Below are 14,955 nucleotides of genomic sequence, written 5' to 3' on the forward strand. Positions count from 1 at the left end.
TATAAGAAACATCAAAACACACTTAAGTTTTTTTAAAAAGCATCCCTCTGGCTGAAACAATTCATGCCAGCAGAAGCTTTGAATTATGGATGGAATGATTCAAAATCTGAGAGGTTTCAGTATTCACAGAGCTTACTACAGCAATAAGACATCTCATCAACACTAAATCTAAAACTTAAAGACAAAGTGAAAAAACTGTTAACTGAAAATTTAGGGACAAGCCAAAACTTGGCATCTTTCAAGTCAAAAGAGACACTGGACTTGCACCCTTCTTCTATTTTTGCCATGGAGGTTGGCAGCAATTAGTCTCTTGAGGGGTCAAGAAGAATCCAGTAGCTCTTCTTTGAGAATGATCCCATCATTTAGGAAGAAAATTTAGAAAAAAAAAAGTGAAGATCTTCCCAGGTAATTGGGTTGTGATGCAAACTTCATAAGTGATTCAGGAGTGCTTTAGAAATTCCATAGGGGAAAAAATGTGACAATCCTTCTCTACATATTTTGAGAAGGGCATGCCTGAACAAAGACCCTCCAGCGTGCACACATACTGGAAAACACATCTTTAGATGTGTTTAGATGTTTTCTCATGGTAAGTAAGAGAGGGTTCAAGACCAAACAATCCAGAAAAAACTGACATGTAAATCAGACACAATTCTATTTAGAAAATAAGGTCTAGAGAAACCAGAGCAGCTAAACTACCATGATAAGTCTGACATCCCCAAAACATCAAAGACCTGGTCCATCCTCAACTAATAAGATACTATATTTCAAGTACAGCACTTTTGCTGATTTTTCCACAGGACATGGTGCATTTCTTTGAATAAAAGGGGGAAAAATCTATTTCAACTCTGCTGTTTTTATGAATAGTGAAATTAAAGAGATCTGTGTTCCCATCAGATCTGTATTTTGATGAACATACATACACTGTTGACAGTTTCCCTTCCCTGGCTTTGAAATAATATAAACTGAAATATATAAGAAAAAAATAAGAAGGGCCAAGATAGATTAATGGAGGGTTCCTGACCAATGTGAAAAATTCATATAAAATGCTACAACCTAGATACTGAGGTAAGAGGACAGGTAAAAAACCAGTTGAAAGAGAGTCACTTAGTATATACTTACTAGAATGTAGTGTAGCAGGGTCAAAGGCAGACAGGATTTGCCATAAAATGGAAAGAAGAAAAAAATAGGAATCACCATTATTAAAATCAGTTATGTGTTTATTGCTTTACCTATTACATATCAAGGAATAATCACAGAGGTAGATATCACTGTTTCTAGTCAAAAGCAAGGAAAACGGAGACTTAGAGAGGAGTAATGAATACCGTTAGCGGTATACCTAACATCCATTCCTCCCTTCCTCTCCCTGAGAGAACCTCAGCCCTGCTTACCGTCCACACCTGTGGAGGTTTCTGACTTCTTCTGAATACCATAACATATGGCTCTGAACCAGCCTGAGGAAGGAGCCACAACAGAAGCAGGAGCCAGCAAGGAGTCCAGCTGGGAGCTGAGTGTAGCTAAGAGCCGGAGCTCAGAACTGACCAACCCTGGAGCCTGCCTTGCCTGTGATTTGTTGTGAAACAGTGAATTTCCTGATGATTCTAGCAAGCTTGGGAGTGGTTTCTGAAAGCATCCTAACTGATACATGAATTTAACTTCTCCAAGGTCACCTGCAGTAAGAGGCAGAGCGAGAATGAGGTAAGGTCATTTTGGCCCAAAATGGGGCTTCTTCCACTAAACCACACTGTGGCTGAACTTTCATAAATGTTTTTTCTCATGATAAGATCAAATGATGTTAGATCCAAAAAAGGATCTTACCTCAAACACATTAAAAAGGCATTTACTTTATGTAAATGTTTGAAGTAGTGACCTTACTTGCACATATCTTTGGCAAAAATTCTCAGATTTTCATATTCTGCAGAACTTCTCACTCCATTTGCATTTAATTTTTAGTAGAATGTGAATTTATACACATTTAATAAATGAAATTGAGCTCTTGAAAAGCATTCTGCTGCTGCTGCTGCAGCTAAGTCGCTTCAGTTGTGTCCGACTCTCTGTGACCCCATAGACAGCAGCCCACCAGGCTCCCCCGTCCCTGGGATTCTCCAGGCAAGAACACTGGAGTGGGTTGCCATTTCCTTCTCCAATGCATGAAAGTGAAAAGTGAAAGCAAAGTCGCTTAGTCGTGTCTGACGCTGTGCGACCCCATAGACGGCAGCCCACCAGGCTCCTCCATCCATGGGATTTTCCAGGTAAGAGTACTGGAGTGGGGTGCCATTGCCTTCTCCGTGAAGAGCATTCTGAGTTATTATTAATTTTCCTAGGTGTGATAATGGTACTGTGGTTAAGTAGGAAAAATGTCCTTATTCTCAGGAGATGCATACTGAAATATTTAACGGTAAAAGAGTCAGGATGTCTAAAATTTACTTTCACCTGGTACAAAAAAGTATACACATAAAGAAAGGGAGACAAACAGTCATAAAGCTAATATAGCAAAAGATTAAGAATTACTGAATCTGGGGGGAGGAAATATGGGTCTTTTATTGAATTACTCTTTCAAGATTTATACATGGCTTAAAAGTTTTACAATAGAAAGTTTGGGTGTGGGGGAATATGGTGTGGGAAACAGCGCTGCAGAGCACAGTGTGGCTGTACACTGGAGTAAGTTAAGGATTTTCAAAAATACTGAAACCAGGGCCCCACCCTGGATTGTGGCCTGGGGAAGGGTGATTGTAATGCAGCCCTCTTGTATGGTAGAAAGAGCCTGGGCTTGAAAGTCACAACTCATTAATACCCTGACAGTCCCAATCCCAGAAAAACAACTCTGAATTTTTTTCTAGAATGTTTTTTACCCATAAAAAAGTTGCTGTTTTAAAGTTAACATATTAATTCCAACAACAAAGAAACTTCTCTAGAAACATACATTGAGTGAGAGAAGGAAAACTAAATTAAAATTAGACCACGACTTTAACAGAATCTATATGACTCAATTCAGTCACTCAGTCGTGTCCGACTCTTTGCAACCCCATAGACTGCAGCACACCAGGCTTCTCTGTCCATTGCCAACTCCTGGAGCTTGCTCAAACTCATGTCCATCGAGTCAATGATGCCATGCAACCATCTTATCCTCTGTCATCCCCTTCTCCTCCTGCCTTCAATCTTTCCCAGCACCAGGGTCCTAAGCTGTGCTCAAGACCAGGAGGGCAAGACTTGGTTATTCCCTAAACAAATCTATTCAGAGTCTACGGTCCAATATGCCAAAATTTGACTTACAAAAATGCAATTTTATAAAAGGAACAATATTTAAGAAAAAGTATTAAGCCACTTAACCTCTCAAAAAAAAAAAAAGTCTTACTAAAATCATGCTCTTTACTCCACGCCAAGGATGAGTCACCATCTTGTTAAACTATAAGGAAAGGAGAATTCCTTGAAAAATACACAACTCCAATTCTCCAAATTCAAATTTGTGCAAATGACTTAAAGATACTCCAGTGAGCATTACATAGAGTAAAAAGCTCTCTAAGGTCCTATATCTAAATTTCAGTTGGCACATGAGTCTCCGTGGTTCCATTTGTCTTTCTTAAAATATATGTGTCTTGGGTATGGGATAGAAGTAAACAAACAGTAGATAAAATTTTAAAAGAAATAAAAAATAAATGACCAACTTTAAAAATATAATCTTACAGTAGAGATTTTTATCTTGAAAAACATACCTTACAACATAGGTTGTTTTTTAAGTTTCATTGATATGCAATAAATACATATATTTAAAATGTATAATTTGATAGTCATGACATATGTATATACCCTTGAAACCACCAGCAATCAGGATAATGAACATAACTATCCCATGTGGCCTTTAAGTCAAATAGATACATGATGGTTCTAGCACAGATGCAGTTTTTAGGAAAAGAAACTCTTGATAGAATTGTTATTTAAAAAAAAAAAGAAAAGTCCACACAAGTGTCCAGATATTTTCATCAACAGATAAAACAAACATTAAAGCTTTAGATTCTTTCCCCTAATTTAAAGAGATAAGCACATATTGTATTATTCTAGCTTAGATTTAGGTCCAAATAAACAAATATACTCAAAAAAACAAAGAAAATCTTGGTATTTTCAAATGTGCAGGAAAATGAAAACAAAAGCCATAGTAACAAGGCATTATATTTGAGAATTTAAACATATACACATCTGGATTTCAGCTAACTGCAAAGCAAAACAAATTAGAAAGATTACACCTACATATTACAGCAATATATAGACTTTCTAATTTTGGCATATTAGGCCCAGGACATGCCCATCTCCCAGGCAGGACTGGTCTGGGCAAAACTGAGGGAAAATGAGTGAGTCTTTGGTAACTGTCAAAAACTTCCCTCTCTACTTCTTTCCTCCTCTTTCAGTGTTTCTTCCATTTTTCAGGGAACACTCCTTGTGTACAGAACCCTCACTGATGTACCAGACCGCCCAAAGCTATGGAAAAATTTTTGTTCTCAAGAATCCAAACCACATCCATTATGTGTCCATACACAGATCTCCCTCAACTTACAAGAGGGTTACATTCTGATGAGACACATGTAAACTGAAAATACTCTAGGTTGAAAATATATTAAAAAAAACTACCAAATACCACAGCTTAGCTAAACCTACTTTAAACATGCTGAGAACACTTCCACTGGCCTACAACTGGGCAAAAACACTTAACACAAAACCTATTTTCTAATTAAGTATTAAATATCTCATGTAATTTGTTGAATACTGTACTGAAAGTGAAAAACGGAATGGCTGTGTGGTACAGAATGGTTGTAAGTACCCTGGTTACTTACCTCATGACTACCATCACAAGAGGATCATTTAGCATACCGTTGGTCCAGAAAAACTGTCAAAACTCAAAATTCCAGTTTCTACAGAATGTGTAGAACTTTCACACCTCTGTAAAGTCAAATCACTGGAAGCTGAACCCCGGTAATTTGGCTCATCTGTATTCTATTTCTGGGTGCAGAGTTTCTGCCTCCCATGGGGATAGCTAACAAATGTAATGAATGCCTAGGACGCGTGCTCCATTTCCTTTCCGTCCTCCCTGAGCAGCTAGCTGCAGTGGCCAGAAAAGGGACTGTTCTACCCTTAGGTGTCTAATGCACAAAGAAGGCCCTCTTTGCCCAACTTAAAAGGAAGGATGAAAAAAAAAGGAAGGATGGATTCCCATGAAGGCTGTCCAGGATTTCCAGGAGGCAAGTCCATCTGACCTAGCTTACTGTAGTGGCCTCTCCCAGACTTCCCAACAAGTTAGATCGCATATTGTTCAACACAAGAGACCATCTTCATGTGGGGATCTTTTCTCTCCCATCTGGACCGTGAACACCATTATGGACAGGTGCCATGTCTATCAGTCTCTGATTAGGGCTTCCCAAGTGGCTCCATGGTAAAGAATTCACCTGCCAATGGAGGAGATGCGTGTTTGATCCCTGGGTTGGGAAGATCCCCTGGAGAAGGAAATAGCCACCTACTCCAGTATTATTGCCTGGGAAATCCCATGTACAGAAGAGCCTGGTGGGCTACAGTCCATGGGATTGTAGAATCGGATACGATTTAGCAACTAAACAGTAGCAGCAGCAGCAACCCCCACGCACTTGGGACATGTGTTATATATAAACAAAAATAAAATAATTAATAAAAGTCATTATATCAGATTAGTGCTGCTGCTGCTGCTGCTGCTGCTGCTAAGTCGCTTCAGTCATGTCCAACTCTGTGCGACCCCACAGACGGCAGCCCACCAGGCTCCTCCATCCCTGAGATTCTCCAGGCAAGAACACTGGAGTGGGTTGCCATTTCCTTCTCCAATGCATGAAAGTGAAAAGTGAAAGTGAAGTTGCTCAGTCATGTCCAACTCTTTGTGACCCCATGGACTGCAGCCTACCAGGCTCCTCCGCCCATGGGATTTTCCAGGCAAGAGTATTGGAGTAGGGTGCCATTGCCTTCTTCGAGATTAGTGCTAGTTATACTGTAAAAACACATATATCTATTTTAATATTTGAGGTGAAAGGTACCCTAAGGGTTTTATTTGTTTAGGAAATTATATAGTTTTTATAATAATGGAAACAAAAGATTAGTTCTTTACGTACACTAGACACAGGAAATTTAAGATTTTCCTGTAAACTGTGCAGTATAGCTATGAGGACTACATTTCCATTGTGCAATTTTCAGTGTTACACATTTTTTTCAGGCTCTGTCACAAAGAAAACAAAGCAAAGGGAGAAAACAACTTCAAAGGTGTAAAGAAAAGCTAGGAGAAATTTCAGACCACGTCCACTGTAAGGTTTCCTGGGGTTCATAAACGAGGAAATTTCATGATTTCTGGTGGAAACATCGGCAACATTATGTTTTTAATGTTTCATCTCAAACTCAAATAAAAATGGTCAACTCGAATGCAGTTGTTTCAGGATTCACTTTTAGACCTTCACACTAAGTCAAAAGGCATAAAATCCATATGAAGAAATCTTAACATTTTTGTAGACCACTATTACATAATGTGGAGCTGTGACTACTCAAAGTAGTAGACAACTAGCTCTAAATATATATCAAAATAGTTTAGAATGTAATTTCTACAGGGACAATAATATTTGTTCATTTTCTTCACTGCTGTAATGTATTGCCTCGTAAAAGTAGCTGGCACATAATAAATGCTCAATAAATCTGTTGAATGAAATGAACAGAAGTCAGGAATGGGATACCGGTGTACAAAAAAAAAAGACCAAACTTCCTCTAAGAGGCATAGATTTTACAAAGGATAATTTCTGGAAAGTCTCATTTCACCAACTCCAAAATGCAGTTTATCTAATCTCATATTTGAATTGTTTAAATAAAAGTATAATGGAGCATTTGTTTTGTAAATCAAAAGGGGGATTCATTTCATTTAATCAAATAGAAAGGTCTTCTACCACTAATGTCTGAATAATGTGAAGTATTTTAAGAAACTACTAAACATTCTCTCCAAGTCAATGGATTTGGGTCCTTAGAAAATCTTTTTACTCAAAGGATTTTTATGTAAATTTTTTTATTTAAAAATACACATTTATTTTCATACTCCTTGATTTTCTCGGTAAAAAGAAGTCTTAAAAATCAAAACAAAAGTTAACTCAAAGGGATACATTTCAGTTGAGTTGAAATTATTGGAAGACAATAAAGCTGATGGTTACTTCATCAGGAACCATTAATCATTCAACAACGGCAAACCCTGGAAAACCTCAGTGGACAGGGTCTGGGGTTCTGTCTGGTTTTAACAGAGTTAAAAACAAAACAAAGGACCTGCTTTTCATGTCTCACGTGCTGTTCTCAGGCCTGCACGCCCCTTCAAATGGTCAGGTGGCCATAGTCACAGCTCAGACAGCCACCAGTGCTCATCAGGCACTGGGCGCCAAGCAATGGATGCTTGAGATGTTCTAAGGTAATGTAGACATAAAAAATTCTGTGGGTATCTCTCCAAAAAAGAGATTAACAGAAAAGCAAGAAATAATAAACACATCATTATTGTCCCTTTTTATCACCTCACATAAGTTAAAACTTGGTTTTAGGTTTACAAAATGGTTCCTTAAGTTTTGTGTAGATAAGATGATCAGAAAGTTCATCTTTTGAGATAGGGTAAAGCAAATTTTCTATATAGAAGGCCTTTGCCTCAGTCTCAGAAAAGCAGAATGAAATAGATGAAAACCCCTTTTCCATGCTTTAAACAGAGGCAAAGGCAAAAGAGAGCCAAAGAAAAAAACCAGCAGTAATCAAGGAAGAAGACCAGTGGAGAAGAAGAGCAAAATGAGAAAGACATCGCGTTAAAAGAAAGACAAATTCATGCAGTAATATTAAGAAAATTGAAAAACAGTGGTAGAATAAAACAAAGAAGGTTGTGAAAATCAGATAAAATTTAAAAGGTGGACTGTTTTGGTCATTTAGCAAGTTAAAAGCAAACATTCAATACTAAAGAATTGTATTAACATCACATTAAACTTTATAAACAACAGTGCGGACTATACATTCAGAAGTAGAAAAGAAATCTGATCAGTTTGAGTTTTCATCAACTGAATGTTCAGCAATAAGGACAAAAGGACAATATAGTTTTAAAAGTTGTTTTCTGCTTAGCAACCTTGCATTTAGGATCACTGTTTACCATACTTAATATTTAGTTGGAACAAAAGAAATATTTCTTTGTATGTCCTACTTGTTTTAATCAAGTCTTACTCTGAATAAACTAGAATTTCATTTCTACTTTAAAAAGTGATATAATACCATTAAGTTGTGACAACTCTTCTGTTAGTAACCATAGAGAGGAAAAGCTGAATTCAAAGAAACTGATATAATGTGCTAACTCTAGGCTTTCAATTTCTAAAGACTCAGAACTCACTTTTTGGGACAAGATAAAGAACTAGTTTCTTAAAATACAGCCTTTCCATACGTGTCTTCACTCACCTTCCTAAATAAAAGATTATATGGAATAAATGTAATCCTCTAAGCTACTATTTTCTGACACATGCACATTTCATTGTACTCAAGGTACAAAATGAGTGTCAGGAGGGGGTCCTGTACGTGCAAGTTTTACAATCTTTAATAAAATATATTATCTTCTAGATACATAAAGTTTGATCTTAGAACATCAACATGTGCTACAACCCAGGATACACCAAAACTTAATGTTAACATTTAAAATCCCTTCCAAAGTTCCTCGTCTCTTTAGGTACCTTATTCATTCTTCTGAACATACCAATAAGAAGTCTCCACAAATATAAAGTTAAAAGGAAAAAATGGCCTTAAGACAAAAGATCTAAAGTCACAATTTTTTAATAATGACAAAACAAATGTTCATTTCTAAATGTGAATGTTTACTTTGTATTTGCTTGCACTTTGTCATTCTCCAGTGCTTTTAAAAAGCACTTACAAATTACCCCTACAATGTCCCCTGTGAGTGAGGGCCAGGCAACTGCCTTCTCCACACTGAAAGAACTGGGAGAGTCTTGGAGGTTGAGTGTAATGCTCAGGGTCACGTGCCAGTTGGTAACATGGCTCAGTCTAGAGCTCCATGGACTTTAATTCTAAGTGTATGGCAACAGATGACACAAAAATAATTTTCTTCTCCTTTTGATCACTGACAAGAGTATACTGTTATCCATTTTCCTAATACTAAAAGACACGGATAGGCCCTAAAGGTTATTTCTATTCCTCTTTCCCTCTTCTTTCCAGACAATTCTTCATCAGAAACTTTGTTTTTTTTAAAAGCTGAGGACATCCTACATATCTGTAAAATACCAAAAGTACTCAACTCTCCTCACCAAAAAATGTTAAATAAAAGAAAAAGATGTGAGCTACAGAAATCATGTTGAAATCTGTCAAGCAAAAAATTAGACCTTCCATCCTGTAGAATATATGCTTCAGTGTAGTTTCTAAGTGCCTATAAATTAATTGTTTAAAGTTTCATTTTAGATTAACTGCTTTCAAAGTGTATGAACAAAAAAGGCAAGTTTTTAAAATTAATTGTTTTAGCCAATGAAAATGGAATATATTCAACTAAAATGGATTAACTGATTATTTGGTTAAACAAAGGATTATATATATAAAATTACCCACATTGTGCCAGATAGTTCACCCATTTGAAATGTTTTAACAATGTTATGGAACATTGTAACACTTCTGAGTAGATGAGTATTCAGATTTTGTTATGGAGGACATCTCTTTCATGAAAGATATTTCTTCCATTTTATACTTTCAGAGGGCATAGTAATTAAAGTGGTTTTACTGACAAGTAAAGCAGAATGATTCTATAAATGAAGCAGGTGGTACAGGCCTCATCAATTTTGCTTATTGAAAAAATATGTATTACCCAGTTGTATAATGCTAATTAAGTGTGTAATGAAGTTTAAAGTGTTTTATTTACTGATTACATATACCTTCTTTATGATTCCTGTTATACTATTTACAACAACTATTTGAAAAGGTAATTATTTATTAAGTATGCTGAAGAGAAAGAATTTCACTCTTGAATGGAAAAAGAAATAAAGCTTAGGTCCTTAAGGAAATTATGCTATTTTATTTCCACAGTGTTGGTTTGATAAGTTCACTTTTATTATTATTAATTCTGAAGCCAATAATAACATCACATCATCATTAAGGACATTCAAAATCTAATTTGTATAATCTATACTAATTATAATAACATCCAACGTAGTGAAAGGAAGTTTAGGAATCAGAAAGTCTTTCAATTAAAAAAGAGACCATGTTAGGTATTAAGATGAGATATTTGGTAAGTACTTTTCAGAATATTTTAAGTTTAATCTTCAAAATAAAAATTATTTTCCTAATAAAACATTATAATTCCATTTCTATTTACAAAAATAGTAATTGAAAACATAAAAATTCAACTCAACAACACAAATAATAGTATTCTCCATAATATCACTTACAATGTCGTTTAACTACGAGAACAAGATTATTTAATCCATTCTACAACATTTATCAAGACTGTTATGTACCAGGCACAATGCTAGGCACCTGAGATTAAATCATGAATGAAATACTACTCTTATCTGCAAAGAGCTTTGTGTTTAGCAGAGGAGAAAATCACATGTAACAGCAAATGCATGATACGTACCATTATAATAGAGGTATCCATACTCTGTTGTGCAAGTTAAAATCAAAAAGTAATCAGCTCAACTCATCCAATAACTAAATTTCATAAAAACTCGTATAAACTTTACTTAAAAGTGTAAATCCCAAAAAACATTGTGCAGGTGGATAAGAACTCTGCTTATTTCACTGACAGTACTAATTCTTTATCTTTACAAAAAGCATACTTCTAAAAAATATAGTCACTCACGTTTCTAGATGTACTACGAACAGAGCAAAGAATTAAACTTGAAAATATGTACTAAACACTGGTCTAAACTCATTCTGACCTCATGATAACCCTATGAAGAAAATTTTTCTATTAATCCCCACTTTATAGATGGGGAATCTGAGGTTGATTTGGCCAAGATTACAAAGATAGCAGGAGGAAATACTGAGACTTGAACCTACAGAGACTGGTTATGGAGGTCCCCTTCTTAACCACTATACCAGACACCCTCTCAGGGGGTGATGATGATGACGATGGAGATAGGGCAGCTAACACCAAGCGCTCCGTGACCTGTGCCCTCTCACTTACCCTTAAGGCAACCCTTAGAGGGGAAAGTCATCCCTCCCATTTACAGGAGAAAACCCTCACAGGCCAGGTTTGAACTTGCCTAAGGTCAGTCAGCCATCCTGGGACCGTGGCTAGATTCAAACTCAGGCAGCGCGGCTTCCCTGTGTTATAAGGCCTCTGAATGATTTCAGTCTTAAACACTCATGAAAAAGGCCACATGATGAAATGTATTAAACAATTCAGAAAGGCTTTGTATAAGTCTTCCTGAAGCACTCTGCCAGGTTTGGGGGCTTATGACAAGCATTTCCTTATGACAGCATTTACATTTGAGTCAACTTTACTACTTTGGGCTGATCATAAACACATTGCTCCTCTTTAAAAAGAAATTTTTCTGAAGAAACTTGGCAGACTTCAGTACAGGAACAGTCTATTCTTTACAATTAAATTTAGCAACAACTTATTCTGGTTAGTCTGAAAGAAAAGGAGAGAATGAACTACTAAGAGGCCTTTCGTGTACTTTAATATTTCAAAACATGTTTGGTTTGGCCTAATTTGAATCTTGTGGACAAGTAGACCAGAACTTGATTCAAAAAGAATAAGTACCATTTTAAACAGGCTGAATTCTCAAACGTAACCTCAGAAGGCGATTCAGAGTAAGTATTTCTCATAATTTTTATTTTTACCTCAAATTAAATACTAAAGATGCATAGGGCAAGTCTTATAAAGCATATATACGGCCACGCATGTGTACTTTTGAACAGCCTGCAACCAAGAAACCAAATTAAAATTTTGCTCAAGAGCAATCAAGTATACAAAAAAGGGCTATCAAAAGATAAAAAAAAATCCTTATTTGTCTTTTAACACACCCCACTGTGCCCAGTGACCAGGAAATAAAAAATTCTGTGTTATAATTTCTGGCTAGAATAGAGGTGAGCTAAAGATGAAGTGTCAAACTGGATTTCCATCTTACCTCGCTTTCCTCCAACAGCTTCAAAGACTTTGTAATCTTTACATTAATATTGAATTATCTTTTCTTTTTTTTTCCAAAAGAGAACCTACGAAACTATTTAAAAATAAAAACAGCAAGACATGCCACTAGGCAACCTGTCTTCTCGTGGTCTATCTCATTCAAATCAGACGTACCTTTTGCTTTGCCTTTACTGAATAAAAGTTTAACTCTGATTTGGAAGACAACGTACCCATTATTAGCCGTCTGACACTTTTTGCAGGTCATAGAGTCTATCAGTTCAATTCGCTGATTATGACCGCTCACTAAGAAAGCTTGCCATTACCGCTCATTTTATAAGCGTTGGCAATACCTAGAAATACAGCAAGGCTGGTGAATAAGGAGTCGAGGGGCGGGGGAAGAGGGAGCGAGGGAGGAAGGCAGTCGCCACCTCAAATCCACACCGGACCGGGAACCTCCAGTCCACAGCGCGATCCCTTGCCCTCCCCAAAGTGGACCCGCTACATTTTCCCAGACCCTCCCTCCGCCCCAACACCCACCCCCGCTAACCCAACACAGCACTCACCCTTCAGCGAAGTCGGCACCCGGTCCAGCTCCGAGACGGGTCGGGGTGGCAGCGAGGGAGGGGACGTCTGGGCTGTGGGCGGGGGGTGTCGGTGCGTCACTAGAGTGCAGGACGGTGAGTTCGAGGGGTGGGAGTGGAGCGGAGCAGGGAAACCAAGTCACTGCCGAAAAGGGACGAGGAGCAACGAGGGGATGGAGGAGAAAGCCCCTTCCCTAAAATAAGCCCACCGGCCCCTGCGACCCCCCTGTCCCAGGAAGGGAAAATAAAATCCGGGGAAATAAAAAGACTGACAAATAAACCTCTAAAACGATGAGAAGCAAGGATCAGACTTTAATTTAAAGGGGGGAGACTGAGCGAGGGCTGGAGGAGTGACAGAAGTGGCTCTATGTCTATCCCATGCCTTTGCAGTCCCCAAGCGGAGGAGGAGGCTGGCTGAGGGGAAGTTGCAGCGGCTCCCAAGGAGGAGGCGGAGGAGGCGGAGGAGGAGGTTACACCGTAACAAGTACAGACAGACAGCCATGGATCAGAGGGGCGCTGCGTGCAGGGGCGGCCGCGGCGGGGCGAGCGGCCGCGGCAGCAGCACCGCCTGCTCGGCTAGCTCAAGACATTTAATTGGATTGATGGGTTGTGCAGTGACTCACAGACTTTACAGAGTCGTAAAGCAGTCCCCGCCCAGCTGGACAGGGGAGATGCGGTGGGGACGGCAAGGGAAAGGGGGGCTGTGAAAGAGCCGGGAGGGGAGGAGGAGAGTGAGAGGGCGAGGCGTTGTGGGGGGCGGGGAGCGAAGCGGAATCACCCAATGCCGAAGCCCGCCGCTCCGACGGGCGTGGGGGTCGGCCAATGACGGTGCGGCTCGATAGGCGGCAGGCTTCGCCCCTGGCCCAATGAGTCTTCTAAGGACACTGCCGCTAACCGGGCGGGGGGAAGTGGAGTGGGGGGTGGGGAGTGGTGGGTGGACGTTGAAGTAGGGAGGGAGCGGTAGAGAGAAAGATGAGGCACCGGAGACCGGCGGAGTCACTCAGCTCTCCTCGCTCCAGAAGTGCGCCTTCTGCCAATCCGAGGGCCGCATGGGGGTGATGGACGCAAGCGTGTGCCCAATGAGGAGGAGAAGGTGCCGCTCCGAGCCACAGGGGAAGGAGTGGGCGGGCCAAGGTCCTCCCCTCCCTCCGGCACCCGGGTCCTCCCTCCCGCCCTGTTCAGGTCAGTCACGCAAATAACAGTGTGAGGGATGGGGCCGTGCGGGGGGGTGGGGGGTGGGGCGGCGGAGGGGCCGCGCTGCAGAAGGCGTGACAGCGATAGGGACTGGCTGTGCTGCCGACTCCGCACCGACCGGAGGAGGCGATGAAGAAGGCTGGCTCCTTACTCAGCCTTCAAGCTGCTGCTGTTGCTGCCCAGCCTCTGCCCGGCGCTGCCTGGGAGCCCCTGCGGCCAAACCCCACTCCCGAGTGGCAGACAGATGTGGAGTAAATCGGATCAAAACTTTGCCTCCCGTCGGTGCTGTGCCCACTCTCGCAGACAGCTCCGTGTGACGTCTGTGGGGCTGTGCTCCGGGAGCCGAGGGAGCTGGACGCCAAGACCGGAGGCATTTCCCTCCTTGCTTGCCTGTGTTCTGGGGAAGTCAGAGTAGGGTGTGGACAGGTTGAAACACCTCCTGAATACATAACATTTCTTTATTGGGTTTCTGGAAAAGGTACTTAACCTGACGTGAGTGAAGCTGTGTGGGCTTTGTGCGTGTAAATATCAGCTTCCTCCAGCCCTTGCTCCCGCATGCATTACTCTTTTTCTCCCACTTCTCTGCCCACTCTCTCACCTTGGACCCTGACACCTTGTACTCATTACTAGATCTCGCTGCTCATTCCCCGGAGCTAACGGCTTTTTCTCAGTTTCTTGCCTACTGTCTAGGAATTATTGTACACACCTTAACACTGCACGCACTTGTACTTGAAAGTAACTGGGATCACTAATGAACCTGAACAGAGGTTCCGGCAAAAGAAATACACTGGCAAAAATCCACCTTCTTAACCACAAGGTACATTTCTGCAGGTTATTGAAATTTATGACATTTGCTTCCTATTAAAAAAACAAGGAAAGACAAATCACGTATCACATCCCTAGAAAAAAAGATTTTCCAGTCCACTTAAAATACTCAGTATCCATTTTCTTTAGACAAGTCAACTGGAGAGACCTAGGATTGACTTGTGGTCTTGAAGGGAGCAAGATCATTTTTTCCCCATGATTATCAGAGTAAAACCTACAGTGGTCTGG

At 39.9% G+C, this 14,955-nt stretch overlaps 1 long non-coding RNA gene across 1 annotated transcript; it reads left to right on the top strand.

Moving 5' to 3' along the window:
- Nucleotides 1–1,603: 1,603 nt before the first annotated feature.
- Nucleotides 1,604–6,331, top strand: LOC129623247 (uncharacterized). The gene is made up of 3 exons (XR_008700427.1): nt 1,604–1,695; nt 2,066–2,249; nt 6,221–6,331. It is a non-coding gene; the product is annotated as an uncharacterized LOC129623247 (long non-coding RNA).
- Nucleotides 6,332–14,955: the final 8,624 nt, after the last annotated feature.

The sequence above is a fragment of the Bubalus kerabau genome, chromosome 11 (genome assembly GCF_029407905.1).
Source record: "Bubalus kerabau isolate K-KA32 ecotype Philippines breed swamp buffalo chromosome 11, PCC_UOA_SB_1v2, whole genome shotgun sequence".
Classification (NCBI taxonomy): domain Eukaryota; kingdom Metazoa; phylum Chordata; class Mammalia; order Artiodactyla; family Bovidae; genus Bubalus; species Bubalus kerabau.